Raw genomic sequence first — 17888 nt, 5'->3', positions numbered from 1 at the left:
TGCGAAACCTAGAACTTCGCTTTCGTTTTGTTATCTTCAACTGCCATACCATACTGGTCAACAAGGAACTGGAAGTAAGCCTTAGACACACTAGTAGTAGGGCAGCCTTCGTTGTGGCCCATTTTGTTAGTGCGGATTGCCTACATCAGGGGCAGGTGTGCACTCAAGGGCAAAACTATTGGTCTCCTTTGATTGACAGGTACTTAACCTATTGTTCTCCTTTGATTGACAGGTACTTAACCTATTGCCCTACTTAAAGGATCCTTCCTTTTGACTGACAGGCAATTAACCTATTGCTCCCCCTCCCACCCCCCCTACCCACCCCTCAGGAAACCTCACCCCTCACTGCTACATTTTTTTTTTTTCTTTTTGGGACAGAGGTGGAGCCCCTCCACGCCACACTGGCGTGATGGCCAACTCAAAAGGTCTACTGCCATCTCTGCATAAGGGTTAGTTTTCACTAAAGTGAGGTGTAGCAGGATGTTGGTACTGCGATGTTTGCATACGTCTGGTTAAGGTTAACCATTAGTACACACTCATCTGGAGATAGATTGGGTTGAAGTTGAATGAAGGGTAGCGGTTTGAAGGGCAGAGAAAAAAAAGTGCCAAGGCAAGAGCCAAGAGAAAAAACCACTGCAATAGTTAGGTCGGGGGGTAAAGGCAGTAGCGGATGTCTTGCTGCCTGCGATAGGTTGTGCAAGGGTGGGCTTTGTTAGTAGTGGGTATCATGCATGTCAATACCTTTGATGTTGTGCGGTGGTGTTGCACAGGGGCTGCCACTGGGTACCGGTGTTGATCTCTCGTTCAGTGTCAGCAACCTGCAAAATTAGGTTTATCATCGTTTTTGTGTCCGATAGGTCATATATTAGATGCACAGTGTAGGGTGATGTTGGCGAATTGTTTGTGCATCAGTGGGCGAACTTGTCGGTGTCCCTGCTGTGGCCTATTGGTCGGCTCTAATAGCAGTTGGTAATTTCCAGCCAGTGTTGCTGATATGCAGGGGCTTGCCGACGTTTGTCACTTGTTGGTGTATGTTAGTTTACCATAGGTGGCTATTCTCTACACCACTTTAGCCGCTTGTGCTTCCACCTATGGTTGTGACGGTAGTTTCCCAGAGTGAGGATGAAAGGATTGTTCGAGTGTCTCGAGTTCCTGTACAGACGTGTGGCGTGTTTTTTGAATAATCCTTGAGGGTTTCAAGGCGGTATTCTTGGTGAAGATCCACGGTGCGCGTGTCGCGTGTAGTGTGGAGCATTGTTAATGATTCATAGCACTTTCTTCTGTATGATATGCAGGTGGCGCAGTCGTGTAGGAGCTGCATATTCCCAGACTGAAGCTGCGTACGTCATCAGAGGTCTAATCAGTGTCATGTATATGGACCTCGACATCCTCCTATTCAGTGTGCTTTCCCTGTTGAGCATTGGGTAGAGCTGTTTGAGCCTCACGTGTGCTCCGTTGGCAACGTGCTTGATGTGGTCCCCCCATGTAAGTTTCCAGTCCATTCAGACACCTAGGTACATGACTTTCTCTTGGAAACGTATTGGGCGTGCATGTAGTGTCTACTGTGTTGATGTTTGCGCAGTAGTTTCGGTCTGCGTGTAAACAGAACTGCTTTGCACTTGTCGACGTTTACTTCAATACGTGATTGCTCCAACCAAGGCTTGGCTGTTCTGAGTGTTGTCTGTATTCGTGAATTAATGAACAACGGTTTCCAATCTTGTGCGAGGATGGCGGCGTCATCCGCATAGATGGCTAGCGTCGTGTTTTTTGTTGCTGGGAAGTAGTTAATGTACAGGTTGAACAAGATAGGCCCTAGGATGCTTCCTTGGGGTACTCCAGTTTGGATACCATAGTGTGTTGATTGTTTGTCCTGTACGTTAGTGTTGAAACACCTGTTCGTGAGTGCATGAGACATACGAGGCCATCTGGGAAACCAGCTTCACTTAGTTAGCATGCTGGCCGCGGTGGTCTAGTGCTTCTAGGCGCGCAGTCCGGAACCGCGGGACTGCTACGGTCGCAGGTTCGACTCATTCCTCGGGCATGGATGTGTGTGATGTCCTTAGGTTAGTTAAGTTTAAGTAGTTCTAAGTTCTAGGGGACTGATGACCACAGAAGTTAAGTCCCATAGTGCTCAGAGCCATTTGAACCATTTTTTAGTTAGCATATGAGGCCATTGTGCCAGGACGTGAGAGTTGTGGGCGTCTGTGTGTTCACTGTGGTGAGTGGGTGTGTTATGTGGGTTGTCGTGTTGGTGTCTGGATTGTGTTCGTGAGGATTAGTGTCCTGTTGTCTGTGTACTTGTTGTGGTGTGGTCGAGTTCCTCCTGTTTCGATTGTTTCTCATTCTCCTCCTCTGACTCTTGTCTTCCCTGTGTTGGTGCGTCTTCTGTAGCTATAGGTACACTTTCTGTTCTGAGTTATTGGATAGCCCCTCTCACTCTTATCAATTTGATTCACTACTTAATTAAGTTGATCAATTAATTTACCCCCCCCCCCTCTGGTAAATCCCCTCCCCCCACCACCACTCCCGTAAATGGGTGGGAAAAAGACTCATTTGATCGATCATTTGGAGGAAATTCGATTGTAGTGTTCGGAATATTATTTAAACGATTTATACATTGTGTGGAATATTGTTTATTTAAACAATTTAGGGGATTCAAGGTAGTGTATGGAATATATGAAAATTGGCGCAGAGGAAGGATCTCGTAACAGGAAATTCAAGGGTATATTGTTTATTTATAAAAAATTCAGTTTGTGGGGTTGGCTTTCTCTTGCTCATCATTCTTTGCTCTTTGGAAACATGTAGGTCTTATAAGAAGCAATTACATGGGGCAAACATGTTGCATAACCTAATGTTCAGCGCTGTACTCTGGGTGTCTTAACCTAATGTTTGGGCCTTTGTCAGCACTTAACCTACTGTTCTGTTAAGTGGTTTTCCATGTCACCCCCATTTCCTTAAGCTATTGTACCGCCTTTGGTACCAAATTAAGTAATTAGTTATGTCCTCCCACCATTTTCTGGTACACTTTTCGAATTTCACATGCCTTTGAAGGCTAAGGCGCATTCTTCTTTGTCACCCACCCCCTTAAATTATTTTACTGTGTTTTACATAAAAATTATGCAAATTAACCTAGTGTTCTGCACTTAACCTGCTGTTCTGGTCCATGTCACCCACTGACGGACACCCTTCCATTAACTATTTAACGGCTAACAAAACATTGATATAAAAAATGTACGCAAATTAATTAAATCGGTATTCTTCACAAGTATGGGGTAGTTTTTCTTAATTCGCAGCCTCCTATTGGTCGGTGAAATCTATGGAATATAGTTTTAACAAAAGATCACTAACAAAAAACACATCAGTCCACCCGACATTCGACACCGATGCCAGAGTCCGGGTTACATTCCACACGACTGATAGGTGAGAAACTCAAGCCATCTAACATTATAGCCTGTTTTAAGTGCAGAATGTTGTAGCCTTAGGAGTGCATGTGTTTATGTTCTCTCTTGCCAATACCTTCCAGGTACTGATCCTATACTTTCGAACAATACTTTAGAGTTGATAGCATAGTTGATTTATGTAAAATGCTTCGAACTCCATCCATCTGGAGCTCCATCACAAATAAAAATCACCTGTTCTTTTTCTTCTTAACTGTCTGTTATTACATCACAACACTTTCAAATCTATTACTGTACACCGATAAGGAGTACTAGCCTTCTCAACATGGGTGTATCTGGAGAAATCTTGTGTACTTGGAAGGGTGAGGACTCGTCTAGCTCCATTCATTCACGAGACGTGGAATGTAGCGGTCTACTTCTGGTCAGCTGCAGATTAAATCGGAAACGGTGCTGCAGGCCGGGCTGGTAAAAGACAGTGCGGGGGCATTTCAGTCTCTAATTTTATCCTAAGTCTGCGAGAATACTCTGTGACTCCCATCCGCATAGAGATAGATCATAAATTATGCACTATGCTCGAGGTGCCAGAAATATGTAGAGCGCTATCTGGTATACTTTGATGATTTATGTGTTCGACAATTAACAGTGAATGGACATACTGCATGGTCATCTATCTACATTCGCAATGATACTTGGAAAGTAGAGAGAGGGCAGTTTAGCTATGATACTGAAACTGGGAAACCTGCCGTTGCATCATTGCTCGGTGTTGAAATTACTGTAAAATTGTTCGCACTATCAACTGTGATGCTTATTATTAGAGTACATAGATGGGGTCTTCTCCACCCCTCCATCCACTTGTATGCTGTTGGTTGTCGGTTAAAACTAAAGATTGACTGATGTCGCTTGTTTAAGTTGGAGAAAGAGTTTTGGTGGAGGGACAACACTGTCTGGGGATGGATAGCACCGAAACAGATGACTGCAATATGAGGAATCAGTCGAAACAGAATGCAGAGCCATCAGCTATTCCGTCACTGTGACAGATGAGTTTAAATGTAGAGGTGGTCAATCAGTTTCGGACAGCAGTTTGGAATCTCTCCACAACGCCACCAGACTCTTCCAGTTTCCTTATGTTGTAACTGTCTTTTATTTAAAATCATCCAGCGTGTGTGGCGTATTATGGTAGCCACGGTACTGACATGGTTTACACCATGCGACATCTAGTTTTCTGCGAGAGGCAATGGATGAGAAAGTGTTAATGTCAGTTTAGAACCTGACATGGACCTCGAAGTCGTGGTGGAAAAACAAAATGTATGGCAGTGTACTAAGTGTGTTACTCAGAAAAAAACAATGTTTCAAACAATGACAAAGGGTCACAGGAAGCGTCTCTTGCGATTTACAGTCTAGTCTGTGGGATACAGTCATCCTCCTACAGTACAGGTGATGAAACTTTTGTGTTGTGGATCAATACCTGTATATTTAACAGCATCGACACATGTGCTTGAGGCCAGCATGCATGCGGTATTTGTTTTCGATATATTGGAGGAGAGAGATGCGGTAAAAATCTTATCGAGTTTTCTATTGGATGAAGTTAGTGGAGATTTTATAGTTTGTAATTTTTCTCTGGTGGATGGTATAAAATAACGATGGTAGAATATTGGGGCGATAGACCTGAATGGGCCTTGAGGGATGTGGATCTGTAGTACCTGCTTGTAGTTTGGAGAAGCACCACAATGCAGTAGCAAAATCCATGTTCTTCCCTCAGTTCCCATACTGTGTTTTATACTACCTTGTGATGCAGGAGCAGGCTTTGTTTCTGTCAAATGGTTAAAACATAATTCTGTCCCTGTAACTCAGCTTTGTCTGTTTCTACATGGGTCGCAGAAGGGGACAGATATAGCTTTCTCTGACTTCTACTCAGTTCCGACTTACATTGGAACGATCAAATGCGCAAAGCTGCAGGGACGGTAGTGCAGAGTCTGAGGGGTAGTTGCAAGATGCATAGGGCTACCTAAACCCATGCTGGAATTTTACTGTAGCAGATAAGTTCGAGAAAGGTGGCTCGTTTCGAGATATAAGAGTGCTAGAAATATGGTTCACTAGTAGTCATTAAAGGACTTCTCAATAGGATCCAACACAGGTATGTGGTGAATGGAAAGACTTGATTCCGAATCATCTCTACTCAAAGCGTAGCACTGGAGATCTGAAAAACTAGTGTACATTTCTTAATACCTCAATCATCATGCCATCTACTACTGCTTGTGATTCTTCTCAATCAATCATCGCCTATAACTCAGTGGATATATCGCAGAACCTCTGAATGGCATCGAGACAGAATGCATTACAAATATGGGAAAAATATCTAGTGGCGGCAGGGTGAGGGAGTTGCAAAAACCGGTTTCATACCATGCTCCTTAGCCGAATCACTTTCAAAATTCGGTAATTTTATTACGAGGTTGCACCATCGGCGACATGTAGCCGCCCTGCTGGTGTGATAATATACACACTGGCCATCACTTTCTATATTCAGTGTCACGGTATTTGTCTGGAAAAACCACGTCATTTGTAGGTAATGCCATAAGTGGATCTATAAAACCGGTATAGCTTTTAACATGGATACTTGTGTACATCTGTAGAACCAAGACCGCTTGTGATAGTAATACAGTTATGATTTTTTAAAATAAAGTGGTTTGTAAGACGATTACACCTCTCGTTCTAAGACACAGTGGTAGCACTCGCAAGAAAAACTAATGAGACATGTCCACCCATCGTTGACTTTAGGTCAGTATTATTTCGTATCGCCAGCAATCACTTATTGATGAAGTATTATACTTAGTAGTAGGGGCGCGTGATAGGCGCCTTGACCATCAGGCTTATAAAGGATGTGTTTCTGTTCCGACATGCTCAAAGGAAATGACTATGTCCAGTCGTAAGGAAGATATGGATTTGACGTGGAGTACTGTTATAGCAAAGGGAAGAGTATGTCAAGTTATAAGAATGGTACTGATATTTCTACTTCAAGAGCCACAGCCATCAGCAATATGTACTTCCGATACTTTGCTCATTGTTGAATGTCGTTCAAGTGAGACTGCAATCGTAACATTTGGTTATAAGTACAGGGATAAAATATGTATGACGTCGGTTTTTTACAGAGGACGATTCTGTCTATGTGTGCTTGGCGTGCAGCGCCGGTGACCTGTGGCGGGAATGATTGACGTTTCGCATTAACGGTAGGAGCCATCTGAATGCAGAGGCCTGTTGGAGTGTTGGAATGTAGCTGACTTAACAGTGTTGTCCTCTAGACGACCGAATAGCGAACTAATACTTAGTATGTGTTGGATAGCTTTCAAGATCGCACGTAAATCTGAGAAGATTCAATACGGACGTGTGTTTGTGCTGGACCGTTATTCCCTCCCATGTAAATTGTTTGGTTGACTGCTTCTGCATATTTCGCGCCTTTATTTAGTTAAGGGAACATCAATTGTGGTGCGTGCATCTAGCAGATGAAAGACAGGTGGAAGACACGTTTGCTGGTTCTCTAGACATGAGAAACACCTTAGTTGACTTTGTAAATTATAGGGATGATTTGGAATCTGTTACATCATCGACATCGGTATTCGCGAGTGGAAATATCAGTTTCCTCTATTTTTTTCAAGTTCTCACGTAAAGGTCTTCACAGACAGGATAAGTTTCTTGTTACTCAGTGGTTTACAGCACGCTCCATCTCGCTAAAGTTTCGGGTTTGTAGAGTAATAATTTCCAGCCTACGTCTTTGGAATTATTTTGCACGAGTAATTAGTAGGATACTACTGCGTGCTTGATATCAAGAGGTACTGCGAAAATGGTATAATATTATGGCAAACCATGCGAAAATACATGTCTTCTTGTAATTCCAGAGTCTGAAGATGGGTGTAGAAAAGCAAGCAAGCAAGCAGGTCCGGACCAGAAACAGTAACGTGTTTGTGCCAAGGGGGAACGAGCCCAAATTTGTAGAACAGTTGTGAGAGTGACTACAGTCTGCTGAGGGCGCTCTGGTCATGCGTCGGGAGTGGATGACTTGTGAACATCAATTGCAGGAAAATATCTAGTGCTGTGAGGAGTGTATACGGTGCTGTCTGTCTTCTCGGTATATGTACGAGTGTCTAGTGGTCGACAGCTATACGAATGATGTAAAAAGAGCGATTTTTGTATGGTACAGGATACAAATTGTTTGTTAACTACATCGACACGGTATGCAGTGCTATACTGCTGGGTTGGAGATCAGTTTCACGTTCTAAAATTCAAGCTCTTGTCCTCAGTGGAAGAGCGGTGTAGTTAAGTAAGAGTCTGACGATCTGTAAGCCACATTGCAAGGTTTACTTGTTGGTGCACATGCTGCTGCTTGAACGTAAAGGTACTGACATATGTTTGTGACAAGTAATCAAACTAGTATTCACGTAAAAACAAAAAAAATGCGTATGTCTAGTCATAATGGAAGGACAGATTGGACATGGTGAATTGTGATTTCAATGCACTGAGGAGTATATCCAAACGTAAGTGGTGATAAAAAAAAATGGTTCAAATAGCTCTGAGCACTATGGGACTTAACATCTATGGTCATCAGTCCCCTAGAACTTAGAACTACTTAAACCTAACTAACCTAAGGACAGCACACAACACCCAGCCATCACGAGGCAGAGAAAATCCCTGACCCCGCCGGGAATCGAACCTGGGAACCCGAGCGTGGGAAGCGAGAACACTACCGCACGACCACAAGATGCGGGCTAAGTGGTGATAGATTCATTTAATAAACAGCTGCACAATATAGCAAATGCAAGTGTTCAACAGGATGGGCAATACGGCTGTAACAATACGTCCCCTCATCGGCACCCTAAAGCGTACCCTCGCATTTTCCTTGTTGTTATATCGATAATGATGTTGATTACTGTACACCAAGCCATGTCAGTGATGTCTTTCCAAGCATTACATCTGCAGGTGCGGTATTCATCATCCCACATATTGCCGGACGCCTGTCCTTCACAAAACTAGGTTGAGAGAATCTTGACAGAATGCTGCAGCCAGCCAGTGTGGCCGTGCGGTTCTAAGCACTTCAGTCTGGAACCACGTGACCGCTACAGTCGCAGGTTCGAATCCTGCCTTGGGCATGAATGTGTGTGATGCCATTAGGTTAGTTAGGTTTAATTAGTTCTAAGTTCTAGTCTACTGATGACCTCAGAAGTTAAGTCGCATAGTGCTCAGAGCCATTTGAAACATTTTTGAAGAATGCAGCACCTTCCAGAAGCGCTGATTCAAAGACTTTGTCAGATAATTTCCTAGGACTGAGGAGAATTGAGACATATAGCCAGTGTGAGTGTAGGTGTACCACAATTTTTTCGGGCGCTGTACAGATATAAAAGATAATTGCACTGCTTGTTTGAAATGCGTATGTATTGCAGTTTAAAGTTACTGTGGCTTATGTTGTGGCATGATCAGAGAAGATGAGTGTGTGTCCTGTTGTGAGGGATGTATGGATTCAGCACATTGATGACTGTCAAGATATGAGTGAGATTTTTATGTGGAAAATTATGTGCATTATAGATACTGAGATTCATTCCAGAACTACAGCCATCAAGAGGAGACACTTATTTAATTGTAGTTACACTGGTAAATATGTTCCTGGCTCCCAATATTCTTGTGAGTCTTGTATGTGTTTCATGATCTGTAGACAGTCAGTGCAATGTAGCGATCAGTACAAAATAATTTTGCGCTGAAAGCCTCATCTGCTGAAATCCATGGTGAATGGTGCACCCACACCAGCAGCTGCAGCAATTTGACTGGTAAATTCAGTGAGGAACAGGCTGTCCTGGTAGGATTGCTAGGAACAATGCACCCTTTGCTATTCTGGGAAGCAATGCAACATCTCTCGGCGCTGGACCCACACCGCAGCTATGCATCATCGCGCCATCAAAGGTTCCTAGGTGAACACGTATTTCGACAGGAATTTCTCAGGTGTCAAGTATGAAAGGGATGCCGCCTCCTCACGCTTGCAGGACCTGAACAGACAACTGCGCATCGCTTGGCAGCTGATAGCCGCGTCACCACTTGATGAGGCCTGCCAATATACCCCGTCTCCAGCTTCAGCGTCGAGCGTCAGGTGGCCAGATATGTTTTTACAAGCGGTCTTTTGTTTAAACTATATTCCATCGATTTCACCGACCAATAGGATGCTACGAATTAAGAAAAACTACCCCATACATGTGAATAACACCGATTTAATTAATTTGCGTAAATTTTTTATATCAATGTAGTGTTAGCTGTTAAATAGTTAAGGGGAGGGTGTGCGTGAGTGGACGATATGGAGTAGAACAGCAGGATAAGTGCAGAATGCTAGGTTAATTTGCATAATTTTTATGTAAAACACAGTAAAATAATTTAAGGGGGTGGGCGACAAAGAAGAATGCGCCTTGGCCTTCAAAGGCATGTGAAATTCGAAAAGTGTACCAGAAAATGGTGGGAGGACATAACTAATTACTTAATTTGGTACCAAAGGCGGTACAATATCTTAAGGAAATGGAGGTGACATGGAAAACCACTTAACAGAACAATAGGTTAAGTACTGACAAAGGTCCAAACATTAGGTTAAGACACCCAGAGTACAATGCCAAATATTAGGTTATGCAACATGTTTGCCCCATGTAATTGCTTCTTATAACACCTACATGTTTCCAAACAGCAGAGAATGATGAGCAAGAGAAAGCCAACCCCACAAACTGAATTTTTTATAAATAAACAATATACCCTTGAATTTCCTGTTAAGAGATCCTTCTTCTCCACCAGTTTTCATATATTCAATACACTGTCTTGATTCCCCTAAATTGTTTAAATAAACAATATTCCACACAGTGTCTAAATTGTGTGAACAATATTCCATACACTACAATCGAATTCCCTCCAAATGATCGATCAAGTGATTCTTTTTCCCGCCAATTTCCGGGAGGGAGGGTGGGTGGGAAGGGGGTTTACCAGAGGCTGGGGGGCGTTAATTAATTGGTCAACTTAATTAAGTAGTGAACCAAATTGATAAGAGTGAGAGGGGCTATCCAATAACTAAGACTTGAAAGTGTACCTGTAGCAGTGAGGGGTGAGGTTTCCTGAGGGGTGGTGGGGTGTGGGAAGGGGAGCAATAGATTAAGTGCCTGTCAACCAAAATGAAGGATCCTTTTGGCAGAACAATACGTTAAGTACCTGTCAATCAAAGGAGGCAAATAGGCTTACCCCTGATGTAGGCAATCCGCACTAACAAAATGGGCCACAACGAAGGTTGCCCTACTACTCCCACTTAGCTATTTTACATAGGACCAGAATTTTCTTGGGTTCTCTGCCAGATCTTTTGCTAAGGTGTATGCTTCACTCATACTTCTTTTCACAAACGCATGAATCTCTACTAACTTTTGTTTGTCGTCAGTTGTGCGTTCTCTTTTGAACCGAGAGTGCAACGACCTCCTCAGCATCTTCCGAACTTCGGTGTTAAACCATGATGAGTCTTTTCCATCCTTAATCCACTTACCAGGCACATAATTCTCCAGACCACGAATTGCAGTCTGCTTAAATTCTGCCCGTAATTCCTCTACATCCATTTTGCTGGAACTATGTGATGTCAGTTTACTGTCTAAGTGAGATGCTGACAACTGCTTATCTCTTTCTAACAGAAACACTCCCCAAGCCTTCTCGACTAATTTATTATCTTTCATAACCATAGTTGCTGTAAAGACAACATGATCGTTAATGCCCCTCTCTATAATGACGCCGTCCTCAAGGTCCGGCCTATTTGTAGTTACAGGGTGTAAGATATTTCCATTGTGTGTGGGCTTCCGAATTGGTTGCTCAACACACTTTTCAGAAAACATGTTGGAAAGCATTTCGAACGACTGTCTGTCTGTACCACTCGCAATGAATCCATAGACATCTCATCTATACTCGGTAGGTGAAAGTCGCCTGCAACTAGTATTTGCATGATCTGGATATTTACGCGCCACTGGCCATAAATTTTCTTTGAATGACTCTAGAACATTCACAGTGAAATCTGGTGGCCGGGAAACATCCAACAATTAACTTGTTTCACCTAAACGTGTTATACGCAACCAGACAACTTCACTGTCACACTCAACTTAGACCTCAATAGAGAGATTATTTTTGTCAACTGTAAATGAGACTCCCTCTCCCATGGTCTCTAACCTGTCTTTCCGATATACGTTCCAAGAATCGCTAAATATCTCAGAGCTTTCCACTTTGGGTTCCGCCCAATTCTCACTCGCAAGAAAAATTTGAGCGCGAGGACTTTCTTGGAGGGCAGTAAATACGAGACTTGATTGTTTGGATTTTTAAGAAAATCTTGCCATCTTGGAGGGCAGTAAATACGAGACTTGATTGTTTGGATTTTTAAGAAAATCTTGCCATCTTAGATGAATCTACAGAAAATGCAACAATCGATATAAATCTCCAACATACGACAGCTTCAAAAGCAGGTCTAGGTTTATCTTTTGAGAATGCATCGAAATGCATATATGGAAACTGATTACGGGAGACTAAAAAAAAAAAATATGCTACCGATACAGAATTTAAGTATCTAGTTGAAATGAAACAACCAATAGCTTCGGAAGAAGAACCTAAGTTAGCAAGGAAAATAGAAGTGGCATTACCGTTAACAAAAAGTCTGTATGACAAGTAATCTTTGTTCATAATTGCAAAACTCCTGCACTAAAACACCGCCATTAGACCAGAACTCCTTTATGCTTCAGAAAGTCTTCCATTAATTACAGACAAACAATTAGATGAAATAGAAAAAAAAGGAAAAGGAAATAAGCAGGAAAATCTTGGGACCAAACTAAGACAATGGAAAGTAGAAGTTAAGAAGTAAGCCGACCAGGGTGGCCAAGCGGTTCTAGGCGCTACAGTCTGGAACAGTGCGACCACTACGGTCGCAGGTTCGAATCCTGCCTCGGGCATGGATGTGTGTGATGTCCTTGGGTTAGTTAGGTTTAAGTAGCTCTAAGTTCTAGGGGACTGATGACTTCAGAAGTTAAGTCCCATAGTGCTCAGAGCCGTTTGAACCATTCTGAAGTTAAGAAGTAAGAGTTAATGAAAGAATAGGACGTTCACTGAGGCTTTTTCCGGATGATGTTGTAATATATCATGAGGTTGTAACAATGGAAAATTGTACTGAAATGCAGGAGGATCTGCAACGAATTGACACATTATGCAGGGAATTGCAATTGAATCTCAATGTAGACAAGTGTAACGTGCTGCGAATACATAGAAAGAAAGATCCTTTATCATTTAGCTACAATATAGCAGGTCAGCAACTGGAAGCAGCTAATTCCATAAATTATCTGGGAGTAGGCATTAGGAGTGATTTAAAATGGAATGACCATATAAAATTAATCGTCGGTAAAGCAGATGCCAGACTGAGATTCATTGGAAGAATCCTGAGGAAATGCAGTCCGAAAGCAAAGGAAGTGGGTTACAGTACACTTGTTCGCCCACTGCTTGAATACTGCTCATTGGCGTGGGATCCGTACGAGATAGGGTTGATAGAAGAGCTAGAGAAGATCCAACGGAGAGCAGCGCGCTTCGTTACAGGATCATTTAGTAATCGCGAAAGCGTTACAGAGATGATAGATAAACTCCAGTGGAAGACTCTGCAAGAGAGACGCTCAGTAGCTCGGTACGGGCTTTTGTTGAAGTTTCGAGAACATACCTTCACCGAGGAGTCAAGCAGTATATTGCTCCCTCCTACGTATATCTCGCGAAGAGAAGATGAGGATAAAATCAGAGAGATTAGAGCCCACACAGAGGCATACCGACAATCTTTCTTTCCACGAACAATACGAGACTGGAATAGAAGGGAGAACCGATAGAGGTACTCAAAGTACCCTCCGGCACACACCGTCAGGTGGCTTGCGGCGTATGGATGTAAATACAGATATTGAACGCAATGTGGAGGAGAAGAGTTGGGTTCTGTGAAGACCTAAAAAGGCTAGTTAAGAAGAATAACAGATTAATTTTTAACTGTTTTGGCAGAAACCCTAAAATATTAAAGACGTAAATCAAAGAAGTTCAAGCAGAGCTGAGTGAAATGAAAGTAATAGGAGAAAGAGAAAAATCCAGAGCAAAAATAAAGTTTCAAGGATTTCCAGTAAAAACACAAAGAAAAAGCCAGGTGTAATGTGGACAGAAGAAAGAAGAGAACAACATAGTCATAAAATGAACAGCTACCGGAACGAAAGTAAGGAGAAAACAAAGAAGACAAGTTATCCCATGGCGTTCTCAGTAGGCGAAAACAATAAAAAAAAAGCAGTGTTAAAGTTTTATATCAAAGGATTCGTGTACTATCTAATGAAACAACTACTTGTTTAGGGATCAAAGCTGCTTATCTCAATCTTTGTGTAAGATGAAGATCTCAAGACAACAATTACTAACTGATCCGTTACATGCTAAGTCTTGATCCAATTGTTCATGAGTAAGACAATTTAAGGATATTTTTAACTGTCATTCTAAAATAGTGACATTTTCGTCGGATGAAATGAATCTGAAATCCCTGTTAGCTTTAGCTGTTTTAATTCCTGGAAGGTGCCATTCGAGTTCACTAGTTTTTCACGGAGAATAAGTTATAACGGAACGAGAAAGGAAAGCTGTTGCTCACAAGAAGTAGAATCCGAATTTCTTCTTGGTTTGCAAGCTCTTGTTCCAACAATCGTGCTTTGAGCTCTTTCTTCTCCAGTAACAGCTCTTTCTGTACTTCATGGTACTCACGTTGTGCTTCTTCAAGTGATGCATTTAATACAGCCTGCAACATATAAGCAATATTGTTTAATATGTTTCCTCTGGAAAGATAAGAAAGTTTATTTATCATTTCTCTGGCTATTAACTACAAACATACATATAAGAGGAAATCAAAAAGTTTTCTTTTAAGGGCGTTGCTGCAGCGTATATGCGGCATAGTGCGGCTCCGATGCTGGTATATACACTGAAGCACCAAAGAAACTGGTATAGGCATGTGTATTCAAATAAAGAGATATGTAAACAGGCAGAATACGACGCTGCGGTCGGCGACGCCTATATAAGACAACAAGTGTCTGGCGCAGTTGTTAGACCTGTTACAGCTGCTATAATGACAGGTTATCAACATTTAAGTGAGTTTGAACGTAGTGTTACAGTCGGCACACGAGCAATGGGATACAGCATCTCCGAGGTAGCGATGAAGTGGGTATTTTCCCGCACGACCATTTCACGAGTGCACCGTGAAGCTTTACGCCTCGCCTGGGCTCGTTAACACCGACGTTGGACTGTTAACGTCTAGAAACATGTTGCCTGGTCGGATGAGTCTCGTTTCAAATTGTATCGAGCTGATTGACGTGTACGGGTATGGAGACAACCTCATGAATCTATGGATCCTGCATGTCAGTAGGGGACTGTTCAAGCTAAAGGAGGCTCTGTAATGATGTGAGGCATGTGCAGTTGGAGTGATGCGGGACCCCGATACGTCTAGATTTGACTCTGACATGTGACACATACGTTATCATCCTGTCTGATCACCTGCATCCATTCGTGTCCATTGTGCATTCCGATGGACTTGGGCAATTCCAGCAGGACAATGCGACACCCCACAGGTCCAGAATTGCTACAGAGTGGCTCCAGGAGCACTCTTCTGAATTTAAAAACTTCCGCTGGCCACCAGGCTCCTCAACCATGTACATTATTGAGCATATCTGGGATGCCTTGCAACGTGCTGTTCAGAAGAGATCTCCAATCCCTCGTATTCTTACGGATGGACGGCCCTGCAGGATACATGGTGTCAATTCCCTCCAGCACTACTTCAGACATTAGTCGAGTCCATGCCACGTCGTTTTGCGGCACTTCTGCCTGCTCGCGGGGGTCCTACACGATATTAGGCAGGAGTAGAAGTTTCTTAGGCTCTTCAGTATAAAAATGTATCGGCAAGGGATTAGTGTGCCATTCGTGTCTTTCCGACTTGCGTGCAGCAAACACGTAACATTAACTTTCGCGACGTTATTACCAAATGCGACCCAACAGGACCGGCCTGCTGTTATTCTATTCTTGGGTGCCAAAGAAAAAGCACCGGTAGATATCCATCGGAGTATGAAGAACGTCTATGGGGCAAAATGTCCGTCAAAAACCACGGCTGTGGAATGGTGCGCCGAGTTCCATGGTGGTCGCGATTCCACATGAGACGTCAATAGATCTGGGAGGCGAGTCTCATCCATTACAGACAACAACAAGCTTGTGCCAACGATGGGAACAAGAGTCGAAAGCGTCAACAGAGCAGTGTTGTCATCCACTGTCCCGTCGTACCAAGAAGTTCAAGAGCCAGCCATCTGCTGGAAAGGTGATGCTCACCCTGTTCTTTGATTACTGAGACCCACTGCTTATTGATTTCAAGGAACCTGGTATCTCCATCACTGGGGAGCGGTACCGCACAACACTGGAGAAATTACGGGATAACTGCGACAAGTGGTGTTGCTGCTTCATGATAACGCCGAAACACGAAAGGCAGTATAAAATTGATACATAATTCTAATATCAGTTTTTGAGTGCATTCAAAAATGGCTACAACATTTCACAAAGCATTTTTTATTCATTTCGCTGCTGCTACAGATTGTTTATGCACATTTGAAGTAGATAGACATTTATGCAGATAGTGCATTGCTTTCAGATCGGTGTTTGTAATTAAATTACCGTATGATTAAGTATTAACCCTCCGGTAGAAAGCCGGAGTGCAGTAGACCCCACAGATCGTACTTTCGTGTATGAACACCGAGATGGAGGCACAGGCACTGCTGAGGTTCTAAATAGCAGTCAGTGGCATTCACCCAAGTACGCTCCACGCGTTCTCCTCATTCGTGTGCTAGAACTCGACGGGTAAACATCTCCGTTCTCTCCATTGAGGTTTACTGCGCCCCACATTTCCGTGCTTGTTACCTGGATTTTTATCAGTGCCACACCAGACGTAAACCACAGGTGCTTTGCAGACCCGTGATACTATATCATAATACATTATTACAACAGTCTTATCCTTTCCGATGTAAATAACAATCATTGTTTTGTAACTGGGCCACTGGTATTCGTATTTCTAAATACTTTTTTGATTAGAGTGTATTACAGTTGTGCATATTATATTATATTTTAAATGTCGTCATATGGACGGAAAAGCGCTAGGCTGAAGGAGCTATTGCAAATGACTGGAAGAAAAGGAGGAGGTAGCAAAGAATGTAGAGGATGAACAATTGCACGAACCGCTACTTGCTGATGGGGGCGAGAAGTCTGATGGTCAAATTGCAAAGAGTGAACAAAACACTGACTCAAATGAGGATTTCAGCAATGATGGAATCAATGGCCATATAAAATGTGACGATTTCTACATCGGAAAGGCTGGCGTCACCAAGTAGATGAAGGATCCTCCAGGCCCACAGAGGGTCAGGACCAGATCTTGATCATCAAAAAAGCTCCTGGACTGATGAGAAACGCAAAGAATGCAAAGACTACTGAGGAAGCCCTTTTCATTGCACCAGAGATTGTCCAGATCATCGTCGATTGCACCAATAAGAAGAAAGAGACGTGTACCGAAAACTACAAGACCTAGACAGATAGTCTGTGTGGGAAGATGGACAAACCTGGGGTCATGGCTCTCCTCGGGCTTCTCTATCCTGAGAGGGATTCAAAGCTGGACAAACGAACTTGGGAAGCTTCTGGGTCATCGATGGGACTGGTACTGAGATCCTCCCACTGAAGATGACCATGACTAGAGTTAGATTCTTCCTGCGCTGTCTCGGGTTTGACGATCTCAGAACCCAACAGGCTCAGCATGCACAGAATAAACTCTGTCTGAACCATGAATTCTTCGACCAGTTCAACAAGAACTGTCAGGACATTTACACCCTCGGCAGCAACGTTACTATTGACGAAAAACTGTAGAGTTTCCGTGACCAATGCTCAAACCGACAGAGCTTTCCACAAGAGACACTCTCCATCTGATGTGACTGAACGCTGCATAGCCAAGATATCTGGATCAAGAAGAACCCTAATGACCGACATTTGGTACACCAGCGTTCCACTGGCCACCACACTCGTACGAAAGCACAAAATGATCCTGGTTGGACCGTATAGGGAAAACGAAAAAGAAATCCCTAAGGCATTCACTGAGGCCACCGGCCGCCCAGTCTGCTGCAGCATGTTGGGACCCAGTAACCAGATCAACTTGCTTTCCTACATTACAAAAAGAAGATTGTGATTCTTCTCTCTACCTTTCACCTAATGATCATATAGACAAAATGACTGGGGACAAGAAGAATCCTGAGTATTACCTACTACAATAAGACCAAAGGCAGTGTCGACACTTTCAATCAGTTTTGCGGAGCTTTCGACGTGAGCCGAACGTGCAGAAGAGGCCACTCAGGATCTTCTTCTAGCTACTCAGAGTCGCTGGAATCAATGCGCAAG

Source organism: Schistocerca piceifrons, chromosome 4, assembly GCF_021461385.2.
Source record: "Schistocerca piceifrons isolate TAMUIC-IGC-003096 chromosome 4, iqSchPice1.1, whole genome shotgun sequence".
NCBI classification, from domain to species: Eukaryota; Metazoa; Arthropoda; class Insecta; order Orthoptera; family Acrididae; genus Schistocerca; species Schistocerca piceifrons.
The sequence above is the reverse complement of the archived record's forward strand: the minus strand, read 5'-3'. Positions refer to the sequence as shown.